Source organism: Macaca fascicularis, chromosome 19, assembly GCF_037993035.2.
Source record: "Macaca fascicularis isolate 582-1 chromosome 19, T2T-MFA8v1.1".
NCBI classification, from domain to species: Eukaryota; Metazoa; Chordata; class Mammalia; order Primates; family Cercopithecidae; genus Macaca; species Macaca fascicularis.
Window position 1 is genome coordinate 64,925,957 of NC_088393.1, and position 14,711 is coordinate 64,940,667.

The window sequence follows — 14,711 nt, forward strand, 5'->3', positions numbered from 1 at the left end:
TCATTAGATTACTAATATATAGGCTGGGTGTGGTGGCTCACATCTGTAATCCCAGCACTTTGGGAGGCCAAGGCAGGCAGATCACCTGAGATCAGGTATTCAAGACCAGCCTGGCCAACACGGCAAAACCCTGTGTCTACTAAAAATACAAAAATTAGCTGGACATGGTGGTGGGCACCTGTAATCCAGCCAGTTGGAAGGCTGAGGCAGGAGACTCACTTGAACCAGGGAGGCAGATGTTGCAGTGAGTTGATATCGTGCCATTGCACTCCAGCCTGGGCGACAAGAGCGAGACTCCATCTCAAAAAAAAAATTACCAACATATAGTATGAATTCTTTAGTTTCTAATAAATATTGAGCTAATTTTGAAGGCTTGATTCACAACATTTTTTGCCCATATGAGTTCTTGCACATTCACTAAGGGATGAACTGTGAGCAAAGGCTTTTCCACACTTATTAAATGTATAGGGCTTCTCTTCAGTATGAGTTCTCTCAAGTCGAGTAACGGCTGAGCTATTTTGGAAGGCTTCCTCATGTGCATTAGAGACATAACAGTTTCTCTCCACGATGGATTTCCTAGTGTTGAATAATGTCAGTCATGCAACAGAATGCTTTTCCACATGTATTATGTTTGTCAGGTGTCTCTTCAGTGTGAGTTCTAGTACGTTGCCTTAAGGAGGAAAACTCACACTAAAAGCCTTCCCACGTTCAGTACATTCACAGGGCTTCCCCCAGAATCAGTTTTTTGATGCAGGATGAGCTGGGAGGTCTTGTTTCTTGTTGCTTTATCACATTCTTTACAATCACAGATTTTCTTTCCTGTATCGGTTCTGTCATGCTGCAAGGAAGCTGAGCTGCATTTGATGGCTTCTTCCCATTGATTGCCTTCACAGGGCTTCTCTCCCATATGAGTTCTCATATGCTGAAAAAGAGATGAACTATCAATAAAGCCTTTCCTACATTGACTATAATTATAAAGTTTCTCCCCAGTGTTAATTTTCCATTGTATAAGGAGGTGTGCTTTTCTGCTTCAGGCTTTCAGGCAGAGACTGCATTCTTAGGGTTCCTCACCTGTGTGGATTCTTATGTGTCTAGCACAGGATGGGCAATCAGTAAAGGGTTTCTCACACTCATTGCATCCACAGAGTTTGTCTTTAGTATGTATTCTTTGATGTCCAATTAGGTATAACTTCTGCCTGAATACCTCCTCACATTCACTACATTCTGCCTTGTATGAATTTTTTCATGCTTCATTTAAGATGAGTTATAACTGAACAAATGATTTTTCATCTCCATTAAATTGATAAAGGTTATTTCTTCTATAATTAAGTAAATCAAAATTATGCTTCAAGCCCCTTCCACTTAAGACATGTTCATGGAGTTTTGTCTTGAGGGGATACTGTTGACAAAAGCCTCACATTCATAGACTTTCTGCTCAGTACATGTTTTCTCACAGATGAAATTAACTTGATTCAGAAGTCTCTCCTTGACCAGGCATGGTGGCTCACGCCTGTGATCCCAACGCTGTGGGAAGCCAAGGTGGGTGGATCACTTGAGGTCAGGAATTTGAGACCAGCCTGGTCAACATGGTGAAACTCCATCTCCACTAAAAATACAAAATTAGGCTGGGCGCAGTGGCTCACACTGGTAATCCCAGCACTTTGGGAGGCTGAGGTGGGCAGATCACGAGGTCAGGAGATCGAGACCATCCTGGCTAATATGGTGAAACCCTGCCACTACTAAAAATACAAAAAAATTAGCCAAGTGTGGTGGCGGTCACCCATAGTCCCAGCTACTCGGGAGGCTGAAGCAGGAGAATGGCATGAACCCGGGAGGCAGAGCTTGAGGTGAGCCAAGGTTGCACCACTGCACTCCAGCCTAGGTGACAGAGCAAGACTCCGTCTCAAAAAAAAAAAAAAAAAAAAAATTAGCTGGGCATCGTGGCGCACACCTGTAATTCTAGCTACTCAGGAGGTTGAGGCAGGAGAATCACTTGAACCCAGGAGGCACAGGTTGCAGTGAGCCGAGATCGCACCATTGCACTCCAGCTTGGGCAACAAGAGCAAAACTCCACCTCAAAAAAAGAAAGAAAAGAAAAGAAAAGAAAAGTCCCTCCTTGTTTTCTTGGTGCATCTCTATTTGGTTACCAACTTCCTAGTCATTTCCTAAAATTTATCACTTGTGAATCTTTCCATTATCACACTGTGGAATTAAACTTTTTTACACATACTCCTCGGTGGGTATATACTCTTATTTTGTCCTATATATCAAATTTCTTTTTACTTATTAGTTTTTACATCTGACTTTCATTAAGTGCAGGCACGTTAGAGACCAAGATCTTAGCTCTAGACTTCAGGGTTTTTTTCTTTTCTTTTCTTTTCTTTTTTTTTTTTTTTTTTTTTTTTTGAGATGGAGTCTTGCTCTTTTGCCCAGGCTGGAATGCAGTGGCACTATCTCGGTGCACTGTAACCTTCACCTCCTGGGTTCACGCCATTCTCCTGCCTCAGCCTCCTAACTGGGACTACAGGCACCTGCCACCAAGCCTGGCTAATTTTTTGTATTTTTTCACTTTGGGCACTACTGACATTTGGGCTGGATAACTGTTTCTGTAGGAGACTGGGGTGGGTGGGGAGGCTGCCATCCACTGCACTGTAGGATGCTGAGTAGTGTCTTGGGCCTCTACCCAGGCAGAAGCATCCATGTGACAACCAAAACTGTCTCCAGACGTTGCCAATTGTCCTCTAGGGGGCGAAACTGCCACCAAGTGAGAATCACTAACCCAGAAAAGTGAGCGTTCAACACACAATAAATGCTCGTTAAATTTATTACACAGCTGGAAAATGATGTAGGGGCAAGTTAAAAAGTAACACAAACTGGCCGGGCATGGTGGCTCATGCCTGTAATCCCAACACTTTGAAGGCCAAGGCAGGCAGATCACCTAAGTTGAGAGTTCGAGGCCAGCCTGGCTAACATAGTGAAACCCCATCTCTACTAAAAATACAAAAATTAGCCGGGCGTAGTGACAGGCTCCTGTAATGCCAGCTACGAGGGAGGCTGAGGCAGGAGAATCACTTGAACCTGGGAGGTGGAGGTTGCACTGAGCCAAGATCCCTGCCACTGCACGCCAGCCTGGGCAACAAGAGCAAAACTCCATCTCAATCACAACAACAAAAAGTAATGCAAACTCATCAGGGTTTTGGTCATTTCCTGCACCTCCTGAGGAAGGGCATAGGGCTGAGGAGCAGATTATGGGAAGGACAAACAGATGTGAGAATCCAGGCTGGCTCTATGCCCTACCCAATTATGTAGCCCCAAGTCTCAGCCTTAGCTGACATTACACTGAAGTCTTGTGAAAGACAGGAGACCATGTTGAGGCAGGGACAAACTTGCCTACAGGTGATTCAGGTAAATCCCACAAGTTCAGCCACAGAAAACAAGCATAACCATGTGCAAAGTCTTCCACGAGGCCACTTGTCACAGGGTTGTTTTAATTCAAGCAACATCAACATACACCAGAAATTTGTGAAGGAAATTATGGCACATTTGTATAACTTCAGTGTCAAGAAGCCAGTGGTATTTTGCAGATAATGCAAGGTCTGTAGATCCAAAATTAAGTTGGGTGTCTTCCTTTAGTGTACAAACACCTTGGATATTTGAGGGAATCCAAAGACAAGGTTCTAGGCATTTTATACATGTTAACTCATGTATTACGTTAATTCTCACAATAATCCTTTGGAACTAGTACTATCACCATCCCTGCCTTATTGAGGAGGAAATGGGGTACAGAGAGCTTAAGCAACTTGCCAGTGTCATGCAGCAGGGAAGTGCGTAGGAAGGGCTGGAACCCACGCAGCCTTGCTGCATGTTTGTGGAATGAACACAGGACTCAACCACACAACCATCTGGCTGAGGCTGCATGAGCAGCCAGAAGCCTGGTCGCAACGCAATCTCCCTACAGGCACAAATGGGGTGCCCCTTGAGACAGGAATAATAAAGGTGGTCTCAGGAGAACGGAAAATTCCAGGCAACAGTTTCACATGACTAGCAAAGGAAATCGTTGAAACAGCTGCATAAGTTAGCGGTGGATAAGACCCTGAAAACCAGGGTGTGGGCCAAGCTGGCTAAAGCCAACTGGACCCAACATGGTGCTGGATTTGACCCGTCTCAGCTAGGACCTCTCATTATGTGCTCATTTACATACTAAGTCACACACCCACTGTGACAGTTCTGGGGAACACCCATATTTAGTATAAAAACGGGTGGTAGGCCGGGCGCGGTGGCTCAAGCCTGTAATCCCAGCACTTTGGGAGGCCGAGACGGGCGGATCACGAGGTCAGGAGATCGAGATCATCCTGGCTAACACGGTGAAACCCCGTCTCTACTAAAAAAATACAAAAAACTAGCCGGGCGAGGTGGCGGGCGCCTGTAGTCCCAGCTACTTGGGAGGCTGAGGCAGGAGAATGGCGTGAAACCGGGAGACGCAGCTTGCAGTGAGCCCAGATCGCGCCACTGCACCCCAGCCTGGGTGACAGAGCGAGACTCCGTCTCAAAAAAAAAAAACAAAAACAAAAACAAAAAAAAAACCAAAAAAAAAACGGGTGGCACCACAGTACCAAGAAATGTTTACCTTTTTCCAAGAACCTTCATGAATATTTCACCCCTCGGTTAAATAAATATTTACAGGTAGCAGCCCCAAACCCCGTTGGGCGTGATGCTCTGTGGTATGCCTGCACTTTTCTTTCTTCAGTATGTTCAGGAGATTCGCAATGAATCTCCACATTTTGCTCTGCTCCTCCATGAATTCCTTTTCACGACAGTGTCAAGAGCCTGGACACCAGTCCGGGTGGAGGCCTCACCAGCATCTTGGGGCCTCCCTGGGCACAGACGTGTGAGCGCCCGGCCTGGAGACCTGACTCTGGCAACCGCCTCAGGCGGAGAGATGGAAGATGGCAGGACGCAGTCGCCACCGCGCGGACCCAGCCCCCGGCCAGCCTTGGCCCCTCGCGCGCCGGGACAGGGCCGCAAATGACTGTGCCTGGGATTCGCCGGCCCAGGCGCCGCGCGGCTCTACGCGCGCCCAAAGCGACCCTCCGCGCAAACCACCCCCGGGGACGACGTCACCCGTGAGGCCCCGCGGCGCCTCCTCCTAAAGCTCGGCTGGGAAACCGTCCGCTTCCCCAAGACTGAGGGGCTTGTCGCCATGTTGTTTTAGTTTTCCTGCACGATTCCTGGGTGGCTGAGGCAAATACGCTTGAAGGCCTGAGACTTTTAAGTCTCTTCCGCACCCTTTTTTCTGTCTCTTCTACCTGGAGGATGACTGTTTTTTGGGTTTTGTTGTTGTTGTTTTGAGACAGAGCCTCTCTCTGTCGCCCAGGCTGGAGTACAATGGCGCCATCTCGGCTCACTGCAACCTCCGCCTCCCGGGTTCAAGCGATTCTCCTGCCTCAGCCTCCCGAGTAGCCGGGACTACAGGCACGCACCACAATGCCCAGCTAATTTTTGTATTTTTAGTACAGACGGGGTTTCGCCACGTTGGTCAGGCTGGTCTCAAACTCCTGACCTCAGGTGATCCGCCCTCCTCTGCCTTCCAAAGTGCTGGGATGACAGGCGTGAGCCACCGCGCCCGGCGGGGATGACTGTTACTAACAACTGCTGGCGTAGTTTCTGGCACCAGCCCGCCTACCACACCCCACCTTGCTTGAGGCTGAATGGGTAGCGGAGGGAACCCGCCCCTGGGCTGGTTTTCTCTGAACCCTAACTCCCGCCTTTAGGCCCCACCCGCTCTAGGCCAGCAACTCCATGTTCCCTGGCTACGCTGGAGCCCGCCCCGAGTCCCACATTTCTGGAGGCCTCAGCCCGGCACTGCGCAGACGCAGCGTGTGGAGCCCGGAACTCTTATGTTGCCGGGAGACTCGGGGGAGGCGGCGCCGGAAGGGGCGGGTCCGAGCTGAGATTTCCAGAGCCCGGGAGCCGGAAGTCCAAGGAACTGTACCTCCATCATGACGACTCCGGTTACGTAAAAACATCCAAACAGAAAATGCTGGCCAGGCTCATGCCTGTAATCCCAGCACTTTGGGAGGCCGAGGCGGGAGGATCGCCTGCGCCCAGGAGTTGGAGACCAGCCTGGGCAACATAGTGAGACCCTCCCCCCCCATCTCTACAAAAAATTTAAAAATTAGCTAGCTGAGATCGCGCCACTGCACTCCAGCCTGGGCGGCAAAGTGAGACTATGTCTCAAAAAACTTTAAAAATTACCCCACGCCTGTAGTGTCAGATAGTCGGGAGGCAGAGGTTGGAGGATGACTTGAGCCTCGGGGATCAAGGCTGTAGTGAGGTATGATCACACCCCTGCATTCCAGCCTGGGAAACAGAGCAAGACCCTGTCTCAAAAAGTATATAAAAGAAAAAAAGGGCTGGGTCGGTGGCTCACTCCTGTCATCCCAGCACTTTGGGAGGCCGAGGCGGGTGGATCACCTGAGGTCAGGGGTTAGAGACCAGCCTGACCAACAAGGTGAAACCCAGTCTCTATTAAAAACACAAAATTAGCTGAGCATGATGGTCGGTGCCTGTCATCCCAGCTACTCGGGAGGCTGAGACAGAACTGCTTGAACCCGGGAGGTGGAGGTTGCAGTGAGCCGAGATCACATCACTGCACTCCAGCCTGGGCAACAAAGCGAAAGACTCCGTCTCAAAAATAAAAATAAAAAAAGGCCGGGCACGGTGGCTCACGCCTGTAACTCCAGCACTTTGGGAGGCCAAGGCAGGTGGATCACCTGAGGTCAGGAGTTCAAGACCAGTCTGGGCAACATAGAGAAACCCCGTCTCTACTAAAAATACAAAAAATTAGCCAGGTGTGGTGGCGGGCGCCTGTAATCCTAGCTACTTGCTTAGGCAGGAGAATCACTTGAACCCGGGAAGCAGAGGCTGCAGTGAGCCGAGATTGCGCCATTAAACTCCAGCCTGGGTGACAGAGTGAGACTCCGTCCCCGCGCCTGCTCTGCCCCCCGCCAAAAAAAAAAGAAAAGAAAAGAAAATGCACTGCAATAGAAAAATAAAAGTAGTACACTCTGGTCAAGCAGGGTAACCACTAGAACGTAAAATGATCTTTTTGAAACTATCCACATCTGTTACACGTGTTGAAAATGTAGGCTATATATATGTTTAATATATACATACTTATATATATGTAAAACAAAAAGGACGGTTACTACAAGGAAAACAGGTAAACATTAATTGGAGTAAAATAATATCATTTTATATAAGGGACTTGAACATCTAACTGGGCACGGTGGCTCACGCCTATAATCCCAGCACTTTGGGAGGCCGAGAGGGATGGATTACTGGAGGTCAGGAGTTCCAGACCTGGGCAACATAGCGAGACCTCGTCTTTATTAAAAAATAGATAGATAGATAGATAGATAGATAGATAGATAGATGGAAAGAAAGAAAGAAAAAACATCAAAAGAGGGAGAGAGAAAGCAGACACGTGGCAAAATATACACAATTGGTAAATTTGGGTGAAGGGAATATGAGTTATTTCTACTAATCTTGCAATTCTTATGTATATTTGCAATGACTTCTAAATAAAAGTTTTAACTTACAAATTGAAATAAATAAAGTTTAAAACATTTGTCTAGAAATGTAGTAGAATGTCTAGAAATGTAGTAGACCTAGCTAGCCTTTTCTAGACAAATGTTTTAAACTCTTACACAGAGATGAGTTAATCAAGAAACGTATGTCCTGGAAAAACCCATGATATGGGTGGAGCCACCTGGGAATAAAAGGTCGGAACATCGTAATCCCTGTCAGACTCAACTTTCATCCATTCTCATCCAGGCACTATGGAGTCTAATCCAGGCACTTTGGAAGGCTGAGGCTGGAGGATCTCTTGAGGCCAGGAGTTTGGGACCACCCTGGGCAACATAGCAAGATCTCATTTCTGAAAAAAGAATTATCGTCCACTCTCACCCAGAACAGCTCTCCGAACTGTAAGTTTCATTCAAGGTTTGCTTGTTTGGGTGATGGGATGTGTGTGTGCGTGTGTGTGTGTGTGTGTGTGTATGTGTGTGTGTGTGTGTGTTGGAAGGAGGGTTTTTCTAAACTTAATGCCCTAAAGATATTGTCAGATATTGTGACGAGGGGAATTTCATCTCCTACCCTTTATGAGGCTGAATTGTAAATTAGAAAATCCTGATTCCGGGTTTTTATTTTGAGGGATAGTTTTCTGTTTTCTGTGGCATTGGATACTGGCATCTTCAGAAAAGAGCATGCATTCAAAATGAAAATGATAAAGGCTATCTGTCTTTTGAACTCAGCTCAGGGAAAAGCTGAGTTAAAATTAGAGATCACTCTAATTTTTGTGATTCCTCCTTTCATTAAATTTAAGGTCCAGTGAGGGTGAAGTTTCCCTAAAGAGGCACTAATTTATCAGCAGCAACAGGATGAAATAGAGGGACTTTTCTTCACACTCTAGATATTATGTTAGGATCTCTCGGGAAACGGAGGACACATTAATTATAATCATGGAAGATTTTCTGCTTCCCACACGGTTTGCTGGGTTTGGCATAGTATAGTTCATGCCCTACCTTGAAGAAATGTGGGCACCCATCAACTGCAGCCATTTCTAACTGCACATCCCTGTTTCTTTAGCTGAATTGACTCCTAAAAGTCCCTTAATGTATTAATAATGTATTTGGACCTCAGTTTTCTTACTATGTTAAATGTAATAAAATTGAATATCATATGGTCACTTGCAGAATTAAATTATATTAAGGCATGTAAATCATACAGACTGATATAGTACAACAAACAATAAACCTGTAATAAATGTCACTAAACTCCCTTTCCTCCCATGATGGAGACTTAATTTTCTCCATATGAGGCATCCCTGTAGTTTAATATATTCTTAGAATTAGCAATAGGAATATGATGTTGACAATTATGGTAATTACTTATGTGCAGACATGATTTTGAGCCATTTTAGCCCAATGGCTTATCCTAAGAAGTCGCTGTTATTATTGCTGCCCCATTTTCACTTATGTGAAACTAAGACTCAGGAGCGTTGAGTTTCAGCCTTCATATTATAAAAGCAGTAAGTGGTGAAGCCAGGCTTGGAATCCTGGAAATTGGAATGTACAATGTGTGATCTCTGTGCATCCTCTCTGTAGTGCCTCTTTGTAACAAGGAAAAAATAAAGATGCTTAGAGTTCTAGGTGAGCAAAGTCAGAACTAGTCTTTAAGGTAGAGACCCATAAATTACAGGGTTTATCAGGCAACAAATGTTAGAAAGTCTGGTTGTGGCAGAGTTCCAAGAAAACCAATGAATGTGAGGTTGGTTGATATACTAATCTAATCTGTGTAATTGGGGAGGGGCGCTTTTAGGAATGCATCTAGAGATAATCCCATTAACACACCAGGTTTTCTCCCAGATTGAATTAACGTAAAGGATTTTGGAGGAAGGTTGGTTTTCCCAGTTTCTAAGATATAATGCAATAAATTAACACGAAAGATGGTTGGGACTATGTGCAGACTTTTTAAATAAAGCTCATTTTCAGGACTCTGACCTTTTTCTTTCTTTCTAGTAACAGCCGTGGCAGTCAGGGCTCTGCCTGCAGTGTGACCATGGACAGCTCTCCAAAGCTTAAACTTCCGTAAATTGACTCAAGTTTCTTCGGAAACAACTGTGAGTAGGCAAAGGGCAATTTTTTCTGTTGGTTTCATTGGGATTTCACTGCTTTTCCTGAAATTGGAACGTTAGAAGCAAGTAGGCATTCCTGATTGCCTGGAGAGAAATAGGCAAATGAGTAAGGGGAGGGAGCAAATTAAGAGAGATATTTTTTATTTTTTCTGAAATCTCTGTTTGTGTTTTGAGATGTCTTTTCCTCCATGTTTTTTTTTTTCACTCTTCATAATTCCCTTTCTCTGTCTCTCTCCCCACCTCAGTATTGCTAATTAGCTAGCACAACAACTCGCCATCTTACTCCCTTTCCTTACTCCCTGTTTTTTTGTTTGTTTGTTTGTTTTTTGTGTTTTGTGTTTTCTTGAGACAGAGTCTCACTCTGTTGCCCCGGCTGGAGTGCAGTGGCGAGATCTTGGCTCACTGCAACCTCCACCTCCAGGGTTCAAGCAATTCTCCTGCCTCAGCCTCCCGAGTAGCTGGCACTATAGGCGCCCACCACCATGCCCGGCTAATTTTTGTATTTTTAGTAGAGACCGGGTTTCACCATGTTGGCCAGGCTGCTCTCAAACTCCTGACCTCAGGTGATCTGTCTGCCTCGACCTCCCAAAGTGCTGGGATTACAGGCATGAGCCACCACACCCGGCCCGTACTCCCTGTGTTGACACTACTGGTTGTATATCCAGCATTTACTCTCTGCCCCATCAATTCTTCCTAATAGTATTCCAGTTTTCCTTCATGTTTTCCAACTTCTGCAATCCACTCCAGTCCAAATATGACAGCGAATGATAACTCATCAGGTATAGTTTTAATTTTCATTTTCCTTTTTTGATACGGAGTTTCCACTCTTGTTGCCCAGGCTGGAGTGCAGTGGCGTGATCTCAGCTCACTGCAACCTCCGCCTCTGGGGTTCAAGCAGTTATCCTGCCTCAGCCTCAAGTAGCTGATATTACAGGTGCCTGCCACCACACCTGGCTAACTTTTTGTACTTTTTAGAAGAGACGCGGTTTCACCATGTTGGCCAGGCTGGTCTTGAACTCCTGACCTCAGGTGATCCGCCCACCTCAGCCTCCTAAAGTGCTGGGATTACAGGTGTGAGCCACTGTGCCCGCCCTTGTGCAGGTTTTCAAAGGGAATGCTTCCAGTTTTTGCCCATTCAATATGGTATTGGCTATGGGTTTGTCACAAATAGCTCTTATTATTTTGGGATATGTTCCGTCAATTCCCAGTTTATTGAAAGTTTTTAGCATGAAACGATGTTGAATTTTATCGAAGGCCTTTTCTGCATCTATTGAGATAATCATATGGTTTTTGTCATTAGTTCTGTTTATATGCTAGATTACATTTATTGATTTGCTTATGTTGAACCAGCCTTGCATCCCAGGGATGAAGCCGACTTGATCATGGTGGATAAGCTTTTTGATGTGCTGCTGGATTCTGTTTGCCAGTATTTTATTGAGGATTTTTGCATTGATGTTTATCAGGGATATTGGCCTGAAATTGTCTTATTTTGTTGTGTCTCTGTCAGATTTTGGTATCAGGATGATCCTGGCCTCATAAAATGAGTTAGGGAGGAGTCCCTATATTTCTATTGTTTGGAATAGTTTCAGAAGGAATGGTACCAGCTCCTCTTTGTACGTCTGGTAGAATTCGGCTGTCAATCCATCTGGTCCTGGGCTTTTTTTGGTTGTTAGGCTATTAATTACTGCCTTAATTTCAGAACTTGTTATTGGTCTGTTCAGGGGTTCGGCTTCTTCGTGATTTAGTCTTGGGAGGGTACATGTGTCCAGGAATTTATCCATTTCTTCTAGATTTTCTAGTTTATTTGCGCAGAGGTGTTTGTAGTATTCTCTGATGGTAGTTTGTATTTCTGTGGCATCAGTGGTGATATCCCCTTTATCATTTTTTATTGTCTATTTGATTCTTCTCTCTTTTCTTCTTTATTAGGCTGGCTAACCATCTATTTTGTTAATCTTTTCAAAAATCCAGCTCCTGGATTCATTGATTTTTTTGAAGGGTTTTCGTGTCTCCATCTCCTTCAGTTCTGCTCTGATCTTAGTTATTTCTTGTCTTCTGCTAGCTTTTGAATTTGTTTGCTCTTGCTTCCCTAGTGCTTTCAATTGTGATGTTAGGGTGTTGATTCAGACCTTTCCAGCTTTCTGATATGGGCATTTAGTGCTATAAATGTCCTTCTTAACACTGCTTTAAATGTGTCTCAGAGATTCTGGTATGTTGTCCTTTTGTTCTCATTGGTTTCAAAGAATTTCTTTATTTCTTTATTTTTATTTTTCCTTTTTTTTTTTTTTCTGAGACAGAGTTTCACTCTGTCACTCAGGCAGGAGTGCAGTAGCACAATCGTGGCTCACTACAAGCTTCGCCCCCCAGGTTCAAGTGATCCTCCTGCCTCAGGCTCCAGAGTAGCTGGGATTACAGGCATGCACCACCACATCTGGCTAATTTTTGTGTTTTTAGTGGAGATGGGGTTTCACCATATTGGCCAGGCTAGTCTTGAACTCCTGACCTCAAGTGATCCACCTGCCTCAGCCTCCCAAAGTGCTGGGATTACAGGTATGAGCCACCACTTCCAGACAGAACTTCTTTATTTTTGCCTTAATTTCGTTATTTACCCAGTAGTCATTCAGGGTCAGGTTGTTCATTTCCGTGTAGTTGTGTGGGTTAGTGAGTTTCTTAATCCTGAGTTCTAATTTGATTGCACTGTGGTCTGAGAGCTTTTATTTTTTAATTAACTAATTTTTTTTTTTTTCTTGTGAAACAGTTTCACTCTGTCCCCCAGGCTGGAGTGTAGTGGCACGATTTCGTGCAAGCTCACTGCAAGCTCCACCTCCCGGGTTCACGCCATTCTCCTGCCTCAGCCTCCCGAGTAGCTGGGACTACTGGTGCCCGCCACCACGCCCAGCTAATTTTTTGTATTTTTTTAGTAGAGATGGTTTCACCATGTTGGCCAGGATGGTCTCGATCTCCTGACCTCGTGATCCCCCAGCCTTGGCCTCCCAAAGTGCTAGGATCACAGGCGTGAGCCACCGCACCCAGCCTAGAGCTTGTTTGTTATGACTTCAGTTCTTTTGCATTTGCTGAGGGGTGTTTTGCTTCCAATTATGTGGTAGATTTTAGAATCAGTGCTATGTGGTGCTGAGAAGAATGTATATTCTGTTGATTTAGGGTGGAGAGTTATGTAGATGTCTATTAGATCCGCTTGGTCCAGAGCTGAGTTTAAGTCCTGAATATCCTGGCTAATTTTCTGTCTCATTGATCTGTCTAATATTGACAGTGGGATGTTAAAGTCTCCCACTATTATCGTGTGGGAGTCTAAGCCTCTTTGTAGGTCTCTGAGAACTTGCTGTATGAATCTGGATACTCCTGTATTGGGTGCATATATATTTAGGATAGTTAGCTCTTCTTGTTGCATTGATCCCTTTACCATTATGTAATGCCCCTCTGTCTTTTTTATCTTGGTTGGTTTAAAGTCTGTTTTATCAGAGACAAGGATTGCAGCCCCTCCTCTTTTTTTTTTTTTTTTTTTTTTTCTTTCCATTTGCTTGGCAAATATTCCTCCATCCCTTTATTTTGAGCCTATGTGTGTCTTTGCACATGAGACAGATCTCCTGAATATAGCACACCAATGAGTCCTGACTCTTTATCCAATTTGCCAGTGTGTATCTTTTAATTGGAGGCATTTAGCCCATTTACATTTAAGGTTAAGATTGTTATGTGTGAATTTGATCCTGTCGTCGTGATGCTAGCTGGTTATTTTGCACATTAGTTGATGCAGTTTCTTCTGTCCCATTGGTCTTTATATTTTGGTGTGTTTTTGCAGTGGCTGGTACCAGCTTTCCTTTCCATATTTAGTGCTTCCTCCAGGAGCTCTTGTAAGGCAGGCCTGGTGGTGACAAAATCCCTCAGCATTTGCTTGTCTGTAGAGGATTTTATTTCTTCTTCACTTATGAAGCTTAGTTTGGCTGGATGTGAAATTCAGGGTTGAAAATTCTTTAAGAATGTTGAATATTGGCCCCCACTCTCTTCTGGCCTGTAGGGTTTCTGCAGCAATCCACTATTAATCTGATGGGCTTCCCTTTGTAGGTAACCTGACCTTTCTCTCTGGCTGCTCTTAACATTTTTTTCCTTTGTTTCAACCTTGGAGAATCTGATGATTATGTGTCTTACGGTTGCTCTTCTCAAGGAGTATCTTTGTGATATTCTCTGTATTTCCTGAATTTGAATGTTGGCCTGTCTTGCTATGTTGGGGAAGTTCTCCTGGATAACATCCTGAAGTGTGTTTTCCAACTTGGTTCCCTTCTCCCCGTCACTTTCAGGTACACCAGTGAAACGTAGGTTTGGTCTTTTCACGTAGTCCCATATTTCTTGGAGCCTTTGTTCATTCCTTTTCGTTTTTTTTCCTCTAGTCTTGTCTTCATGCTTTATTTCATTAAGTTGATCTTCAGTCTCTGATATCCTTTCTTCCACTTGATCGATTTGGCTATTGATACTTGTGTATGCTTCACAAAGTTCTCTTGCTGTGTTTTTCAGCTCCATCAGGTCATTTATGTTCCTCTCTAAACTGGTTATTCTAATTAACAATTCCTGTAGCATTTTATCAAGGTTCTTAGCTTCCTTGCATTGGGTTAGAACATGCTCCTTTAGCTCAGAGGAGTTTGTTATTACCCACCTTCTGAAGCCTACTTCTATCAATTCGTCAATCTCATTCTCCATCCAGTTTTGTGCCCTCCTTGGAGAGGAATTGGCGATCATTTGGAGAAGAGACATTCTGTTTTTTGGATTTTTCAGCGTTTTTGTGCTGGTTTTTCCTCATCTTCGTGGATTTATCTACCGTTGATCTTTGAGGCTGATGACCTTTGGATGGGGTTATTGTGTGGGGGTCTTTTTTGTTCATGATGTTGTTGCTTTCTGTTTGTTAGTTTCTCTTCTAACAGTCAGGCCCCTCTTCTGCAGGTCTGCTGCAGTTTGCTGGGGGTCCACTCCAGACTCTGTACACTTGGGCATCACCAGTGGAGGCTGC

At 44.7% G+C, this 14,711-nt stretch overlaps 1 long non-coding RNA gene across 1 annotated transcript; it reads left to right on the forward strand.

The window, feature by feature from the left end:
- The first annotated feature begins 5,941 nt into the window (after positions 1–5,941).
- On the forward strand, positions 5,942–9,682 carry LOC135968613 (uncharacterized). The gene is made up of 3 exons (XR_010583533.1): positions 5,942–6,334; positions 7,837–7,988; positions 9,582–9,682. It is a non-coding gene; the product is annotated as an uncharacterized lncRNA (long non-coding RNA).
- Positions 9,683–14,711: the final 5,029 nt, after the last annotated feature.